Source organism: Pinus tabuliformis, chromosome 2_1 (assembly GCF_031772625.1).
Source record: "Pinus tabuliformis cultivar Carrire ecotype Pingquan chromosome 2_1, CPIR1, whole genome shotgun sequence".
Taxonomy (NCBI): Eukaryota; Viridiplantae; Streptophyta; class Pinopsida; order Pinales; family Pinaceae; genus Pinus; species Pinus tabuliformis.
The window spans coordinates 662895472-662914649 of record NC_142299.1 but is presented as its reverse complement, the minus strand read 5'-3'; the positions used below and the strand labels follow the sequence as shown (position 1 = coordinate 662914649).

Below are 19178 nucleotides of genomic sequence, written 5' to 3'. Positions count from 1 at the left end.
GGACCTATCTCCACAGATAGATTTATATTATATTTTAAGAATCTAAAAAATTTAACTTTATTTTTATAATGAAATAAAAATTATATTTAACTAATATTTTAATATAAGATTTAAATTATTTATTTATTTTATATATATATATATAAAGAATATGATAATATGTTTTGGGTAATCTATAGGCTATACTAAATTGCTAATGTTATCATGTATTATGTAAACTATAATATTCTTCAAAACCTTGTAGCTTAAACTAACAAAACAATTAATATATCTTTTTGATAATTTTGATAATACTTAATATTAATATTGTGATAATATTAATGATATTTTTTATAATAAAATATAAGTAAATTTAAAACAACATGTAAATTTAAAAATATAATAATCAATAGCATATTTTTGCAATTAAATAAATATATATTAAAAATAATTTATTAATTAAATTTATTTTTGACTGTTAGGGGAGAAATTCTGATATTTTTGTGCTAAATACAATTTATTTTTCCAAGATAAAATATTTAGCTCTGCTTTTCTTTCCAGATAAAATATTTAATTACATAGAAAATATTAAAAACAGCTTAAAAAGCTATGATAGAAAATAATAATTTGGACATTAAAATGCTTTTAAACAAAGGAGAACGTGACTTGAAAGATAATTCTCGATATTTAATTTGAGAGGATATCCTTTCTCTTAGATCTCACACGAACCATTGGCATCATATCCTAATTTGAATATGCAAGTTTTCAGACATCGACAACTGGAGGGCTCTTAAACTCCTTGCATCACAAGCATTGTATACGCCTTCACCTCCTACTTTCGGCCACCATACATGGCTCGAAAATGTTTTTGATGTGCAGTGTCCCCATTATAACCCCATCGGGACAGCGATATTCAATTTGACTGGTAGTAGGACCAGCATAAAAGAATGAGTACTTGCCCTCGAACTTCCTAACGACTGCAATTTCCATTCAAAATTTCAGCTGTAGGTGCAAAAATTTCTTGATACACCTAGAATGAAATAGGAATTAATGATCTCTCCTCCTGCAATGGTACATTGTCTTAAACGAAGAAAACACGAATGGTTATCAACCAGTGAAAAATAAACTGTATGCCCATTTATTGATGTATTGACTCCAAATATCATCAATGAAATTTAATTACCCGCCAGTGAAAAATGCATATTATTTATTGTTCCTTATTCTTGAGACACTTCGTTTCACTAGGGTATTTAGTGTAAATATTCCAGTATATATAACATTTACTCTATTTGAACGATCTGTGCTCTTTTCTTCTCTTCAGTAGGACGGCAGGATGTAAAATTTGAGATAACCATGCATTTAAGTATGTATAAGCATTATATAAGAAACCCTAATATTAGAAGTAGAGATATTAGATGTAGAGAGATTAACCCTAAGTACTTCAAAGTTTAGGGTTTGGGCTGAGCTGTAAGAACTTGTCAGGATCAGTAAATAGGTCTTCTACCATCATTTGGAAGACTTGGGGGTCGTTGCTAAAGTCTTTCGTCGTACTAGATACGTCGAGGAGCATTTTCATTCTCAGCAGAGGCTTTATTAGGGCCTTGGCCCCTCTGTTATGTGGTGGAGGCTAGAAGTGCTGTAATTCTCTTCAGTAGATTGGCAGTACTATCCAGAAAATTGAAATAAAGCTGGACAGTCTCTGAAATGTTGCCTTATATTCGATCTGGGATCGATGAAACCTGTGGTAACGAATGGGGAAAAAGATCTCTCCGAGGAAAATAGCCTCTTTTGCAGCGTTAATCATTCAAGGATACGCTGGCGATGATTTCCGCTCTCACTCGCGTAGTCTGTGGGCATATCCTTCATCCCATGGAGAGCAGCACACCTCAATTAGTAGCCGGGAAGAAGAGATGCAGAGATGAGGAACAGATGACGAATTGTGTCAAGCGGGACGATATTTCTGGTGAATACCTTACATTCTCTCCAGGTAAATGAATAATATTCTGATTTGGGAATTTTTTGGCTGTTATTTTAAGTTTTCATGGCCTCAATACGAATTGTAGATGAAATGATTATCTCAGGGGCTGTAAACAATTGGATCGTGCATCACAATTGGTATAAAGTAGGAGACAAATGGAAAGAAAAAATAAAATCTTTGTAATATGTCTGGTTTAATGAAGAAAGGAAAATTAACAAACAGTAGAAACAAAGTAGGCTTATAGTAGCAGTAAACTGAGCATCGAGAAGAACCAGATCTGGAAGGGAAATACAAAATCATTCTACTATGTCTGGTGTTTGGTATACAAAATCATTCTACTATGTCTGGTGTTTGGTATGCTGTAAGGAATGAAAAAAGATGAAATAAAAAATTAGAAATACACATGAAACAAAATAGGTTTAATTTAGGTTTGTAATAGCAGAAAAGGTAAACATGGAAAGGAATCCGAACTTGGAAAGAAATATAAAACCTTTGTGATATCTGCTGTGCGCTATCCCATATGGAATTAAGGGAAGAAATTAACAAAACAAAGAGGTTTATAGTAGACCGAAAACTGATCAAAGGAAGTAATAGGATATGTCCTGTCTTCATTTACAGGAATGGAAAAAATAACGACAATTTAATCCTGTTTGCAGGCATTCCTTTCTCTGTACTGATTACAGTAAAAAGCGAGCTTCGTCTGTTGTTAAATTCTAATAAGCTAGCATAACCTGGCCGGTGTACAGCGATAGGAACTCTAAGGCATGACCGAAGGAGAGGGGACATCTAGAATATGAATGGACAAGATGGTGAAAATAAATCATTTCCGCTGATTACAGAAGAAAGAAATTGACACGCTAATATAACTCCGGTTGTGAGGCAATCCCTTACATCTCAGAGGAATCCCGATTGTTGGCCTTCACGGAGTAGATTCACGCCTTAGGTTTACATTGAATCGCTCCTTTAAAATTGCTTATATAATTAAATAGGTCCTTTAGGTTGAAAGGGTCTTGTCACTGTTGATTGGAGCTACGGATGACTCTGTTATATTTATCTCAATCACCAGAACCGTCAACATCTCCATCTCATACCATGTTATTTAATATCTCGTTCATAGGATTTTGCAATAGGTTTCTGACGACTGAGCGAATAAGAAAATTGGGAATATCAAACGCTTTTGCTTCTGCAAACACAAATGAAGAAATAGAGAACTTCTTCCTGATTCGTTGAATCTGAAATACAAATTATGGGAGTTCATTCCTATTCAGTGCTTAAAGTTGTTTTGGGACGAAAGAATAGAAAATCTGCTCACAAATGAAAGAGGAAACGGAAAGAAAGAGAAAATGCAGCAACTACTGGATTAAGAGCATTGGTATGTCATTAGGCTAATGGCAGCTTTCTTAAAATTTTCAGATGAAGAGGTGAAAATCTCTGCCCTCCGTAACTCTTCCTGAAAATAATTGAAGCACCAAGATCCGTTGCTGTATGAATTCTATTTGCAAGTTTTATATTGCACAAGGCACAAAAAATTTAACGCTTATGCGCTGAATATCATTAAAAAGAAAAGAGACATATTTTTGTTTTCTGGTAACCTGCATTATCTTACTGATATTATCCAATTCATTATTAATTAATCAAATCACTATTGATTAGTTTCACAATGGATTAAGCAAAGAGCCGGGTGAAATCTTCAATATTTATTGCGTTGTTAGGCTTAGAATTCTTCTCCAACCTGACTGGATAAATAGCTTTTTATCTAGTTCCACCAAAAATATGTTAAATGAATTTTAAGAGAATATATGTAGAAGAGTTCTGGGTAATAAGTAATGTGCTAAGGATATTGAGTGAGTGAATGGCTGTCATTTTTCAAAAGTGTATATTTTAATGGTCGCTTCGAATCAACGGTTTAAATTCAATAATTTTCTTCTAATTCTCATTGTAAATCTATGCGTTCTGGATTCAACACTTTAAATTAAGAAAATAATTGCGGATGTGACATTCGATCTGAATTTCTTCTTCGACCCCTACAGAATATCTTCGATCAGTGCAACCAAATCTGGATCCGCATATACCCATTACTACACAATCCCATTGCTATCTGCATATACCAATCAAATTTAATTTGTTTGTGGTCTTTCATAATAATCCTTCGCCATTCCAAATTAAAAGATATTCCTGCAAATGTGGATTGAAGACACAGAAATTAGAATGCCAGGCCCACGTTTTCTCGCAATGGAGTCATCTGGTTTTTAACAAACATTTCAATTCAAATCATTATTTTCGTTACGCATACTGAATAAATAGCATTGATGAAAAAAGTGTCCAAACGAAACATTTAGTGGAAGTATGTGTGATTAACTTCAGTAATAAATAAATAAGTTATGCGTTTCTCATTTTAATACATGAGGCCCGTTCTGGGACAGCACGAACACCAATGGAATATATAGAATCACACCGAGAAGTTAGATTTGAATTAGGAGTTCCAATCAGCTTGACCTTCTACGGATTCCTATAAAGCTTTTTCTTCAGAGATTTTTTTCGGAGGTACTAACTTATTTTTCTACTTCCAGGACCTCCCGGAACTCTTTTCAACCAAATATGGAATTTTTGATCTTTTTCGTAGTTAATTAAATTTAAGCATTCATAAATTTAATAGTATCGCGGATAAACATATTCTACTGTCATTTATAGCGTGCTAAATTTTCAACAATGCAATGAAAGAATAGAGGGAACTCCCCCGATTAAAACGAAACAGAAAAAAATGACTTTGCAGAGCTGACCATTTTTATAACGATGTGTAAGAGAAGTCATCCCCTGCAAAATTAAAATATCAGCAATATCGTAAGTTACCATAGAAGTCGACCCTTCCAAAATCGAAGTATCAGCAATATCATATCCCTATCCGACTGGTTGCCGAGCTCACGAAACAGATAATCTCTCTTTATGATGGTCAAAGATATAAGAGAAGTAATGGTAGATTATCTTAACCAATAACATTTTAACAACTGTCAATGATTCCAAATTTATCGTGTCCGTGCAATCTTGACGCTATGCAGAAGAATCGAGCACAGTGACGCATCTCCAACACCAACAAAGTATTCGGGAAGATGACTTGAGGTCGAAGCGGAAGGATGAAATCCAACAACCACAGAATCCACCAAAAAAGAAACGTTATAGAGGAGTAAGGCAAAGACCGTGGGGCAAATGGGCCGCTGAGATTCGAGATCCAAAGAAAGCAGCTCGAGTATGGCTGGGCACCTTTGACACTGCGGAAGGTGCAGCGAGAGCATACGACGACGCTGCTTTAAAGTTTCGAGGGGTAAGGGCCAAATTGAATTTTCCAGAAAGAGTCAATATCAGGGATAAGGATAATCCTGGTGTGAACATCGTGGAGGAGGAAAGCGCCGCAGTCAGCGACTTCAGTGTTCAAGTTGCACCCGCAACCTACTGGCCATCTGCACCGACATATGCCAATAATTTGTCGGCACCGACACGACCGGCCCACTACGACGCAGTCCACCATGGGCACCCTTCTCAGCATTTCATCCCAGCTGATTCGACATGCTTATCACAAGTTGCAGATGTATATCTCTATGGCCAACTACTGCAAGATCAAAGATTTGATGCCCACCAGGCTAATTCTCACCCTACCTTACTCCAGCAGTATTTAGCATGTATGAAAGATCAGCCGGAAACAGAAGTTTATAACCAACAGCTGCCTTCTATCACGCGAATCCAAAACCAGGCAGGATTGGATTATATTCCACAACTGCAAATTACAGGGACGCCCAATGTAGCTTCATCGAACTATGCCGGTGCGGGGTTACCTACGTACAATAATTACATTCAGCAGCAGCAACCACAGCACCTGTTTGCTCACCAACAGCGACCATCAATTGGCATCACAGGATATGAAGAGTTGTATGACACGGAGGAGAAGTTTATTGATCAGATATCTGGATACCTGCTGTCCACTTCTCAGGCGCAATCCAAATCCTACGATAATCTGGACTACAATTCAGTAGTTCTTCCTGCACATAATTGGCACTGCCCCAATCTTTGACTGAAGCAAAAGATTACGCACATAGCGAAAGCTAGACTCTATTCAATGTTATTCAGTAGATAGAGTTGTAATTTTCCATGAGTTCCCAGCGTGATGATATAATTATCCCATTTTCATTTAGGTATCAGGTAGCAGTTGGATGTTATTTATGTTCATGGAGTTATATTTGGCAATGCACAAATCTTTTATTCAGGTACCAGCTACCCGTTGGATGTTATTTATGTTCAATGACAATGCAGAGCTCTTTCACTGAAGAAAAAGATTACGTGATACTTTACAAAAGGGTATCCTCAAACTAACACAGCCGAGGGGGATAGTCTTCTTTCAATGTTGCTTTTGTCACTAGAGTTCTGATTTTCTATGATTTCGTTTGTGGTGAGAAAATTATGCTATTTTCATTTAGCTATGAGTTGAATGTCAAAGCAATACAGTAGACCACATTTCCATGTTATCCCGAGTGAAATGGTACGCCTAGAGATGAATGGAAGAATGTAGTTCTATCTTAATGCATGAATCTAGTTCTTAGTATTATATGTTTATCTGATAGCACAGAAGTTAACAACATTCGTTTGGTTTTAAAAGCCATAAATTCAAATTGACATGATTTAATTTCTACATTAAATTTTAGTAGTAAAATTTGTAGAATGGTTTTTGTTGTAAGTAGTTTAATATATTAATTTGATAGATTACAGCTAATAACACTCATGTAATGTATTACAACTCTGATGAAGGACATGATCCATTAAAACAAGGTTATTGATATATTTAGCTTTTCAGATTTTAGGGTATAGTCATGAGTCACATTACTCTAATAACTTATTATTTCAATATAAAATAACTGACTTATTCACTATATATTAATTATCTAATTTTAAAATTAAATTATTATTATAAATTTAAAATTAAATTATTATTAATTTAAATCTGACACTACATTGCATTAATGTTAAAAATATTAGATAGAATAAGAATTCAACATCAAATAATATTTAATGTGGCTTTTCTCAAACCAGTAACTAAAGCAATGTTTGTTGTCATGGGATTACGGATTATATTGTACATAGCTGAATTGTATTCTTGTTTGGGATCTATTATAAAAACTACTTGGATGCATTCTGACCCTCTTTTGATTTAAACAAATTTTAAATATATGGCTCAGTTTACCGTTTCCTATTTAATTCATATGATTTCCTTTATTTTCTGATATTTATCTTTTTATTTAATAAATCAAAAAATATATTTCATTCTGTTTTCTATGGAGAGCTTTTACATCATTTAATATAATTTTTCTCAATTAAAACATAATAGTCAGCCAGTAAAACAGAATTATTTAAGGTAAGTGGTAAATTTACTAAAAATCATTTAGAAATTAAAAATTATATATATATATATATATTGATATGGAAATTATAATTATATATGTGTATCTCAATTGGGTTTATTTTTTTTATGTGGCAAGAATTATTAATAGACTCTATTACTTAGATCAGTTTTTTTTAAATAACATAATGAATTTTGATGTAATTTATTTAAATTTTGATATTAAAAATAAATAACTAAAATATATATATTCCCATATAATATATAAAAATAATTTACAATGTATTTTCTATATATATAAATTTGTTTAAATTTCATTTTCACATGTAAATAATATTTATCATTTAAATATATTCATTTTTTATCGTCAACATTATTTTAACATATTTCTTTTTTTAAACATATTCCAATATATAAAATTATAAACATTTAATTTTTATATTACTAAATTTGAATTTTACATTATTAAATATTAAAATTATGTAAAAACATAAATCCTATAGAAAAAAATCTTAAATTTATAAAAATAAAAATATTTACAATATTTTCTATATAAAATTCACATTACATATAAAATCAGTATAAATTTTTTTTTATAAAATTATATATATATATATATATATATATATAATTTTGAACATCATTATGATAGTAAAAAATTTTATAATTTCTAATTTTTTTAATAAATAAATTTTATAATAAATAATTATAAAATATATATTTCATTTTCTTTTTCCATTTCTTTTATAGTAATAATATAAATTTATTTTTTGAAATATATATATATATATATATATATATATATATATATATATATATTAAAATAATGATATTTTTTCCTCCAAAATATATCAATAATATACTATAACATTGTCATAAATTCCATTTACGCAGCAATATAATAAATAACAAATAAATAGTCAGAATTCAAATCACATTAATTAAGAATAAGCCCCCATTTACCCAGCAATATCATAAATAACAAATAAATTGTCATAATTCAAATCTCATTAATTAAAAATAAACCCCGAGAAATCCGATGCTAAAATTAAATACTAAACAAATTGTAAAATCAGGCTCAAGCAAAACTTTATTAGAAATTGATAATTTGACCATGGCTTAATTTTGCAGCTTATGAGCAATCCATGTTTTGACCGCGACTTATTATGAGAATTATAAGCTGATTTATGTTTTTCTGAAATATCTTAGTAAACCATTGAAAGAGAAAAAAAAATTCATGTTTTACAAACCTTCAGGATTCTCTAGCCAACGGTTGAGGCTTTGGAGGTGATAGAAAGTGTTTTCATTATGAATCGTTTCGGTTTTGTGCAATAAGCAATTGTTTTTCATCCCTATCGAATATTATTAATGATTACTTCATACTTGAAAGTTCAATTAACTAATCCAATGCTTAGTAAAGAATAAGTGATTTTTTATGATATTTTTCAGCTTTCCTATTTATAGTCAATATTGTGTTTTCATTAGAAATCCTTAAGAAGAGATGTATTTCGCAACCATATTCAACGTTGTTGATTATTACTTTCTATCTGAAAGTTCAACTAACTAATCCAACCGTTAGTAGAGAATAATGTCAATTTTTGTGATATGTTTCAGCTTTCCTCTCTATAATCAATGATATGCTTATTATAAAAATATCTGAAAGTTACTGTCAATCATAAAAAAAAAAAAAAAAAAAAATCAAATTATTTTACTAACATATATGTGTTGGATTTACTTTTTATTATTAAAGAGTTTTAGATGAGTCTGAAAAATTCTTATAAATTATTGTAAGGCATATAAAATGAATGGTAAGAACCATGACAATTAATGCATTGGTGGGTAATCGTCCATATTGAAATGGCATATAACTATACTTGTAATATTAACTATTATGAGTAAAATTTATGATAGAGATGTCCTGGTTTCAATTAAAAAAAATCAGATTTTATAGCAACACCATAATTAAATTGCTGGTGGAACTTGAAAATACCTATTTGCAAATCAGTGCAAATAATCTTACACTTAACGTACCATCTTCACTTCCTTAAAAAATCCCTCTAAGAAATCCACTCGACATGCCATCCTTACATCATTAAAAAAGATCCCTCTCTAAGAAATAGTTATAAGTCGTTGTGGTCATTTTCCAATAAATGAGAAAGCACAACTAATTTTGCTAATAGGTAATGCAAAGTAGGGTGGACAAATTTACTACAAAATCGAATCAAATTTTGGGTAGAACTGAAGTATTCGAGGAGGCCAAATTTCCTTTAACGGTTAACAAGTTTGCATCAAAGGAAAGGCATGAGTCAATTTGATGGAACTTATGGGAAGAATATTTCGAATATTTTGAAGCCAATATAGACATTTTTGGAAGATACCTAAAAAAAATGGTATTTTCATATCCTATGAAGTCAAAATGAAGAAGCTAATAGATATTGAAACCAAATTTTCCAACTTTAGGCAAGGCAATTAGAAAAAAATAGCGATTCAGGGTGGGGGAACCAACCCTGATCTCAAAGCCTTAGACATGCTTTTATGGAAGGATCTATGACCTATGTCAACATATTAAAAAACTACTACAAGACCCATGGTTATAAAATTAGTGTTTAGGAATGGGTTCATTAGAATTTGGGAAGGGGGCCTAATGAATGTCATGGCACCCCAATTATGTTTGATGGATGAAAAAGGCACAATGTTGCAACTTCTACACTGTAGGGACACATCTCGACATATGCATTATAGATCTCCCATAAGACATTTGCGTACAACGATGATTTTATTCAAGGGAATGGAGATTATGACATGTTATGTCACTATAATACTAGCCTCATGTGGGATTTGGTGAAAGTAGTACGAATTGTTGCTGAACAACACAACGGACCAATGTGAATTCCCATTTTGGAACTCAACTTGGGGATAACATGAAGAGGAATTCACAAAATGACTTGGCAGATCCCATGGAGTAAATCCTTAAACCAACCTAGTGTGTCATATTCCTTAATATGGATAACTTGTTTTGAGGTTGGCTTTTGCCTTTGTTTTGAGTATTGGATTATCAACAAACCTACTAGTGATCTTTGGATATGGTGGGTGGGAGAAAATTATTTAGAGTATGGTCAGTTTATAACTTGAGGATGGGTCTGTGAATGGACTCAACTCTTGATAGGTCAACTTGAATGGAATTTCGTTGAAAGAACAATTGTTGGATTGACACATAGAAACCTGTGTTGGTCATAGAGAACAAAATATTCAAGGAACCACAAAGATTCCCATGGTTGGCTTTGTTTAGTGTTTCTATGTAAAATTAGACAACCTATTAGCTCAACAATCCTCACTAAATCAAAAATGGGTGTGAGCTTGTTGGTTTAAACATTGGGTTTGTGTACCAGCACTAAAGTACAAAGAGGCTACACGGCTACATTGAATGGGAGAGAAAATTCAGATTGGGGGAAGAGAAAGAGTCTGAAGTCTCTTACTCTTACACAACAAACAAAAATGCCAACTAAGGGATAAAGAGTGTAGAATGTTGATTATTTTTCAAGCACTAAAAAATACGAACTCAAAAACTTGTCATTTATTTTCATAAGGGGGGCCATATTTTTGGAAGACACCATTGTCTTTCCATAAATCCTTGAACCAATGTAGAGAGGTAATATTTAGAAACATTTCCCATTACCAAGTTTAACGCTCGACACACATGGTGAGATATATAAGAAAAACTACTGATTACGTTCAAGGTGAAAATAATAAATTATGACTTGCTCAAGCCCATTAAGCATAATTTTCTTACTCGTATATAAATAACATCAATGCCAAGAAAGAAAGAGAGTGTACACTGCCTCATTATTGTTCAAACACTAAAAAAAATACAAAGTGAAGAATTTGTCATGATTGTTCAACAAGGAAGGATATGTTTTTGGAAGAATACAATGTCATGAGCGAAGAATAGATCAAGCCAATGTCGAGACATAATATTCAACCCAGCATAAAGAGGTGGTTGCCATAGTCAGTTGCCCAATTAACTAGATTGAAAGACGAAAGAAAACAACTTCAAACAAGAGCATTGTTGATATCAAATAAATTTTACTGCTAACATGCTTGCCAAAGTATTGTTGTGAAGAGAAAAAGGTCGAAAGGAAAATCCTTGTGTGTCAATTGAAGATGATAATTTTTTTGTGTGTAATTTGGATACCAGACACTAATTTCATAAATTTAACCATATTTAGCAAGATTGCATAACCACAATTAAAAAAAAATAACGCAAATCCTATTCTATGAGAATTACCCCTCGGCCCTTGTTCTTGTGCTTCAAAAATTATTTATTACTGATAAGAGAAATACGAGTTAATGAATACTTTCCAATGGAATGCAATGCAGAAAATTGAAACAAGAAAAAATACTAAGCCAAACATAAAATGAAGCTTAAAATTAAAAGTCCAAGTTGTCATCTATAAATCTTATTTCCAGGAGCCATGCAGTCTAATGAAAATGAAAATCTGAATAAAAGATCTGCATATAACAGTTCAAGTTTTGAAAAGAAAATAATACTAACATTCTTATTTTATATTACCATAGTTTCATTTTTAGCAACAAAATATAGCCTTTAGAAATCATGAAGGCACAACAGAATTAAAACATTACGAAGAGAAGTGATTCTAATAAGAAGTAATGTCTGTGTATAGCAAGTCTAGTTGTATTGTGAGATATTACCACTTTTCGAGGGGAAAACTCGAATACATGAATTTTACTAAAGCTGTAAATTTTAATAAAATTAACAACAATTTGAAATGGATAACTAGCTAAACTCATGCACTATGTGCCATCATAGCCCTTTCCATAGCTATGACAATTACTCTTCCATACCTACTATAATTACTCTTCTAGTGTGTTTCATTTTATTTTGCACCGAAGTGGCGTTATCCTTTAAAAGTCGGAGAACTTGTTGTTGATGCTCGATGTGATCTTTCACTGCTTGAACCTTTTTCTTCTTGATATGTCCTTCTATCTCTAGAGTTTGAGGAGTGGTAATTTCTTCCAAGCCTTTACAAGATATGGGCGGATTCATTTCTTGATGCTCGATGTGAACTTTCACTTCTTGAACATTTTTCTTCCCTATATGTCCTTCTATCTTGATAGTTTGAGGAGTGGTAATTTCGAACAATGAATTACAAGATATGGTTGGATTCATTTCTTCTTTCTCGATGTGATCTTTCACTTCTTGCACATTTTTCTTCTTGTTATGTCCTTCTATCTTGAGAGTTTGAGGAGTGGTAATTCTTGCCAATGCTTTACAAGATATGATCTGATTCATTTCTTCTTTCTCTTGGGTGGGGTCCTGGCGTATATCTTCTTCTTTAGATGTTTCTTGATCCTTTTCTTCCTTCTCTTCATATTCTATGCAAAATAATTTCTTCTTAGCACACTTATGACCTTTAGTGCATTTTCTATCACAATTGTAACAAAGCCCTTTTTCTCTTTTTTCACCCAATTGTTGTGGTGTAACCCTTGTAGGTTGTGGAATGCTAGGAGAAACAACACTTCCATCTTTATAATTGTGAGGGGTACGCTTCTGGTTTCCATAATTTTTCTTTCCTCTATGTCACAAAGCCCTTTTACTCTTTCCAATTGTTGTGGTGTTTCTCTAAAGAAGGCTTTGCTCTTTGTATCCTCATAATGTGCTATCATTTCCTCCGTGAAAATTGACCACGTAACAAGTTGTTTACGAGAACAAAGCCCTTCGTACCATAAAAATTGATCTGGTTCTAAATATGAAGATGCAATACATACCTTTTGTAATAGTTCTACACCATGTAGATCAAAATATTGCTCCATTTGAAGTATCCAATTTACCGGATCCTTGCCATCAAACTTCCTCATCTTGTTTTTTCTTGATTTTAGGAGCTTGACCTTCAAACGACTATAACTTTGTACTTTCAGATCTTTAAGTTCTAAAATTGTGGCTTGTAGTAGCCCTCTCTGTCCTCTTTCCAATGCCACCAGTCTGATCCAATTTGGATTCTCTAAGAAAGAGTTATGCACAATCTCCCAAAATGACCTGATTATAGACCTTTCCAGAAGAGCGAACTTGTATGAAGTGCCACGTGTCACTGTTTTGACCTTTGGATCTGAAAATGATATACAAAAAACTACAGTCCGTCCTCGTTCTGTACCTTCTGACGAAATCTCAATCCGATCCCCAGAGAGAAAGTTATGATGATTTTCCCCAGGTCACCTGTTTTGAATGTAATTCAGGAGTCTGCAAAAAGACCAAATTCCTCAGATCATATCTCCGCAAATATCGCGTTAAAAGTTCTAAAACTCGGACCCAAGGTTCAGCATGATTTCTTCTCAAATGGGATTTTTTTTGTGACTTCTGAAACGTCACAGAAAAAACGTTATAGCGAAAATGCCACGATGACCTGTTTGGAGCAGCGAAACCCTAGAATCCAAAGCTCTGATACCAAATGGTATGAAACTAGCTCAAGAAAAGATAGAAAAGATAGATCAACGCCTTAGAATTCAGCCTCTTCGATGGGGTAACCTCCTTTACAGTACATAAATGAACAATTCTTGGATGATACAAATGAAAAGACCTCCTTCCTATATATAGGAGTCTAAGGGGTCATAACATAATCAGAGCCAACATAACAATAATAATGTAAGGGCACAATAATAACAATAGTGGGCTTCTATGGGGCACAATAGTAACAATATGGGCACTACATGGGTACATCAATATAATAAGTGGGTTATACTAATAACAATAAGGGGTTACACTGGTAGTATAATGGCCTAACACAACACCATTGAGTCACCCTTATCCAGTGCATCTGAGACAAGTCACTCGTGCATTCATGGAGTTTGTTTCGAGTCCCATTGCATCTCATTACAGTGTTCCATATATATTTGTGTTGCATTCATTCCATCGTGCTCATATTTGGCCTCCAATGACACTGCTCTATCTTTGGAAATACCTCACCTGAGTAATTTACCATCCCCTCCAGAATTGATTCGGTCTCTGCCATGTCAACCATGCGTGTTATGCTCTAATAAGGGAATTCATCAGCCCACCACACATCTTGTTTCCTTCCATCATCATACATGGTGTCAGTTCATAAGTCACTTTAATATTATCTCTTGTTCCTTTGTTGAGGACTCCTAATTGCCTCAACTTTGGTGGTCCCTCTTGTGTCGACTTCATAAGATTTATTCCATGAGAGTGGTATAGAGGGTGGTGTACTTAGGTTCCAACTCTCATAATTTTTCAGTGCCTCGGATCAAGTAAATGGAATCATCATTTCCCTTTGACTTAATTGTTTATCACGTGCTCAACTCCATCTCATTATTTCACGATTGAGAATCGTACACTTGATGGTACGATGATCCAAAATATTGTATGAGTGTTTACCAAGTGTGTGTGATATGTTCTAGACATCATGAGGGGGTGCCCCTTCAAAGATCCCCCCACATGCCTGTATGTCAGCCGATTATGCTCCATTCTCAGATGCAGTTCTGCATATTTGATGGGTTCGGTTTTAGCCACTTGAAGTGCCCACATCATGCAAGTCTCCTTCAGATGCTCCATTCAGGTCTTAAGACCCCTTTCTTGTTCAGTGGGGATTCTTTGGTTTTGATCCCCCCCTCACTATGTCAGATTGAGGGGAATTATGTCTCATGTACTCAGATGTTATTGTATTTAATCCTGACCTATGTTTTTCCAGGTACATTCAGTATATGGGATTTATTGTATTATTTTCTAGCCCATTGATGCCATCATATCATGTATCATGTACTTTATTTCTTAGACCCACATTGTTGGGCACACCATTATTATTTCTACTTAGTTATCTCAACGAGTATGGGTATGCCTCCCCTGACTCATTTGTGATCATGTAATCCAAAATAAAAGGAGACTTATTTCAATTTAGTAGGTCTCTCTCCCTCCATTCCTTCTTCCTTCCTTGGATTGCTTTAATTGTATCTCTCTCTCTCTCTCTCTCTCTCTCCATTGGTGTCTCATGGAAGTGTAACCTACAACATATTTCAGTCATATGATTTTCTTCTAACACTCATACATTGGGGGGGAATTTGTTATCACCTAAAAAATGATACCTAGCCATTTCTAACTAAGTGGATCGAAATACACAATGTCATATTAATTTTTCCGTTGTAAAATCACTTTCACCATAGGAAATAATTTAGTAAACCATTTTTATTAAATTGTATCTCATTAAAATTAAAAAACCCAAAGAGAATAATTTAATAAATAATTATTTATTTATTTTTCTCTTGTAATATTTATTAAATAATTATTCCTTGTCACATTTGACTAGATAACTTAGGAATAATTTTAAAAATCAGTATTTTTTATTATTCCTTAATTTTTTTTTTGGAAAAATTGATAAATCAATATTTAATAATTATTTCAATTTCACACCTTTCTTAATCCTCGTGAAATAATTAATAAATAATTATATTTATTAATTATTCCTAAATAAAGATATTTGACCATTTTGAATATGTTTTTGCTTTCCAAAAAATATATAAAAGTATTCCTAATGGTTAGATCTCGATTTGGTCAATATTGTTTTATTATTTTCATTTTCAAGATCAACCCAATACTTCATTATAAATAAAAAAAATTCCATTCATTCTTCACCATGATCACTATCATCCTCACCACTATCGTCACTTCATATTCGAGCTCCCATTTTAGTTCTACTCTTTTATTTTGGGTTTTTCACATATTGAGAGAGAAACAAATCGCTGAAGCAGAAGGAAATCAAAGGACCAATCCCACGAAGGTAGGTTTGCAGAACTATTTTGTAGATCTACTTCACCAGGTGTTTTTAATAAAAAAATAATTCATTTAAAATAGTATTCCTCTATTGGGTTATTACATCATATATTTCTTGTTGTTTGTTGTTTTGGATTGAATATAATCTTTTTGATGTAGGGTTTCCTTGTTTTATTATTGTAGATCTGAAGCGTAAACAACCACATATTGTTGTTAGGATTGCTTGTCATAAGTGACTTAAGTGAAGTATTTTTTGTACACACGTTAAGAATTTTGATACTGACACACTTCATAATTGACTTGTGCCACAAGGAAAAACAACACTACTACTTAATTACATAAAATCCCTGTAACCACATTTTCTTTATATTAAGGAACTATTAGTTAAATAAATAACGATAAACTATTAATCTGAAAGGTATACTATTAATAGAACTAATTAAAAATAGAGTATGTGAAGAGAAATAAAAAGAAATTTTATTCTATATTCTCCAAGTGTCCACCTTTTGAAATTGAGAAGGCATTGTTATTTATACACAAACTTGGTTCAAAAATATGATAAACAATAATTAAGTCAAATACATAGATCCCTCTTATGGTTACAACACTTTACTAATAAGTAGAAACTAAAAATCAACTAGTAAATAATGGCAAGATCTTTGCTAATAATTAAAACTAATCTTATCTATGGTTGAATATTTTTAACATATCCAATATGGTTGATGATGATCCAAATCCACGAAAAAATTCCAGTGGTTGAAGATGAAATTCAAATTTGAGAATAGGTGCTAAAAATGTGCATTGTTGGAATCTTCAAATATACTTGTAATCATCACCAAACACTTCCAACTTTCAATGATAAGTGAAAACATGTTATTTTTCTAAATTTTAGTCATAGTATTTCTTAAAGTACTAAAATAAATGGATTGGGAAATATGGATCCTAATCCCATATATAAACATTCAAATGGTCTAAATACAAGGTTACAAACATGTGGAAAATGAATAAAAGTGAAGGAAATGGATGTGAAATCATGGTAATTTTGAGGTATCAAGATGCTACATGTACACATGCAATTTTTCATATGATTCTCTTGAATAGTTTGAGTAAGCATTCTTCCTTTTGAAAAATTGGACTCAACGGAATTAAGATGCAATTGGCTTTCTTGTCATAGGTTTTTTTATGACAACCATTAGTTTTGTATGTAATCGTTCTTATGTGGCAGTAGTTTCCTCCTATACTTGAGTATTGGTTAAGTGTATTGAGGTTCATTATTATGTCACATCCATAGGTTTGTAAGTTCTATTTCTTCTGTGGCTGCACTTATCTTTGATTCTCCTCCTTATTGCAACAAAAATACATCATGCTTAGATAATAAACACGAAAAATAAACCCATGAGAACTCATTCATAACCCATCAACATCCATATCAACCATACATCAATGTTATGTGTCCTCTTTTATGCATAAAATGTTTTTTTCCCTACTCATAATTTGACTCATATCATGACATATCAATCAATTAACCAAATTTACGAAGAAAATATCTTAGTTTTTCAATGATATTGAACCCTCCTCACTCAATTTGGTACTAGTTCAATAGGTGTTGAATGATATCATGTGATATACACACAAAATTCATGTGCTGGATTTTCTTTTAGGCCATGCTATCATGCAAATGAATAAATGGTTAGAAGATATATAAGTACTTACTAAATTTCTTGATGTATACTCTAATTGATTCGCTCATATGTTTTATCATAAATTATCAACTAGTGTCTGGAGAAAGTTTTATGAGGTTGTTGGCATTAGCTTTATGATTTTTCCCATCAATGATCATAGCCAATATATGCACAAATATTGAGAAATAAATAAATGATTGTAGGTGACAATGGCGATTTTCTAAAAAATATGAATTGGATTGTATTGGATTTTTTTGTGTTTATGCATCCTACTTTAGTGCATTTCTCTTGCAATTTTAGCAGGAATCTGGTGCCTAGATCTCTAGAAATATACAATGTGGTTCTAGGTGAAGGTGGCCATTTGTATGAAAAATAAGAATTGGAATGTATTCAAAATTTACATATTTTATCATCTTATTTTAGTGCATTTATCTTCTAAATTTTGTGTCCATCCCCTGTAGGTTTTGCAAGATATAAGAAAATCAACTTTTTCTTTGCAAAATAATTGAATTTTAGGTTTTTTACATAGCAAGTAAAAGTCTAAAACTTTATAACAAACATTCCCACAAAACCATATTTATGCATTTTCTAAATATTTTACAGACATGGTTTCTTGAATAGTTATATTGGGTATAAACCCACATCTTTCTTTCACTTGATTTGTCCTCAACGATATGAAAATATTGTCAAAAATGTTCCCTTGAATAAAATTTAACATTCTTGAAATTTATATCTTTGAATTTTTGTTTAATAGGTACGAGACCAACATTTTTAGTCCTACTAGGCCTCTTATGTATAGGCCTTGATTGAAATTATATATTTAAATTTGCATCTAGAGCTTTGTTGGAATAGTTTTTAAGGTCAATATTAGGTACCTCTTTTTCAATTTTCAGAGATATTTTAGCATCATTACCATGACCATTATGTATAACACATTGTTATTTCAAACCACCTAGTTATTTGCAACATCATTGAAGGAAGAAATATTATCAACTACTTAGTAATTATTCACATACTTCAAAACTTCTTCTACATCATTACTTTCAATGGTTAGTTTCATGTAATGGGTCTCTTTGTCTTCCAATTATCTATAATTATGGTTCACCTCATTCGAATTTTGAGTTTCTTAAAACATTATTTGCAACATATTTTTTATCCATTCCAACTAAGTTTTCTATCTAATAGCATTCAAAGTATGATAAAAAATAGAAGTCTAATCCTAGTATAATGCTCATCCAAATTATCAACTATCAAATAAGAAGAAGAATCTCCTACTTTTATATCCATTTCCATTATTGTCAATTGATTTTCATGGTCATGAGTATTCATACAAGATTGAACTCCTATTATATTTTCCAC

The 19178-nt window shown here is 32.3% G+C and overlaps 1 long non-coding RNA gene and 1 pseudogene across 3 annotated transcripts; one reads left to right on the top strand and one right to left on the bottom strand.

The window, feature by feature from the left end:
• The first annotated feature begins 1280 nt into the window (after nt 1-1280).
• LOC149202333 (uncharacterized) lies at nt 1281-6254 on the top strand (annotated as a pseudogene). The gene is made up of 2 exons (XR_016253894.1): nt 1281-1966; nt 5014-6254. The product of XR_016253894.1 is annotated as an uncharacterized LOC149202333 (transcript).
• On the bottom strand, nt 3863-5034 carry LOC149202334 (uncharacterized). 2 transcript variants are annotated; one of them, XR_016253896.1, is made up of 2 exons: nt 4738-5034; nt 3863-4132 (listed from the first exon to the last, which is right to left on the bottom strand). It is a non-coding gene; the product is annotated as an uncharacterized LOC149202334 (long non-coding RNA). The 2 variants fall into 2 exon arrangements; XR_016253895.1 differs by having other exon boundaries at nt 4808-5034.
• Nucleotides 6255-19178: the final 12924 nt, after the last annotated feature.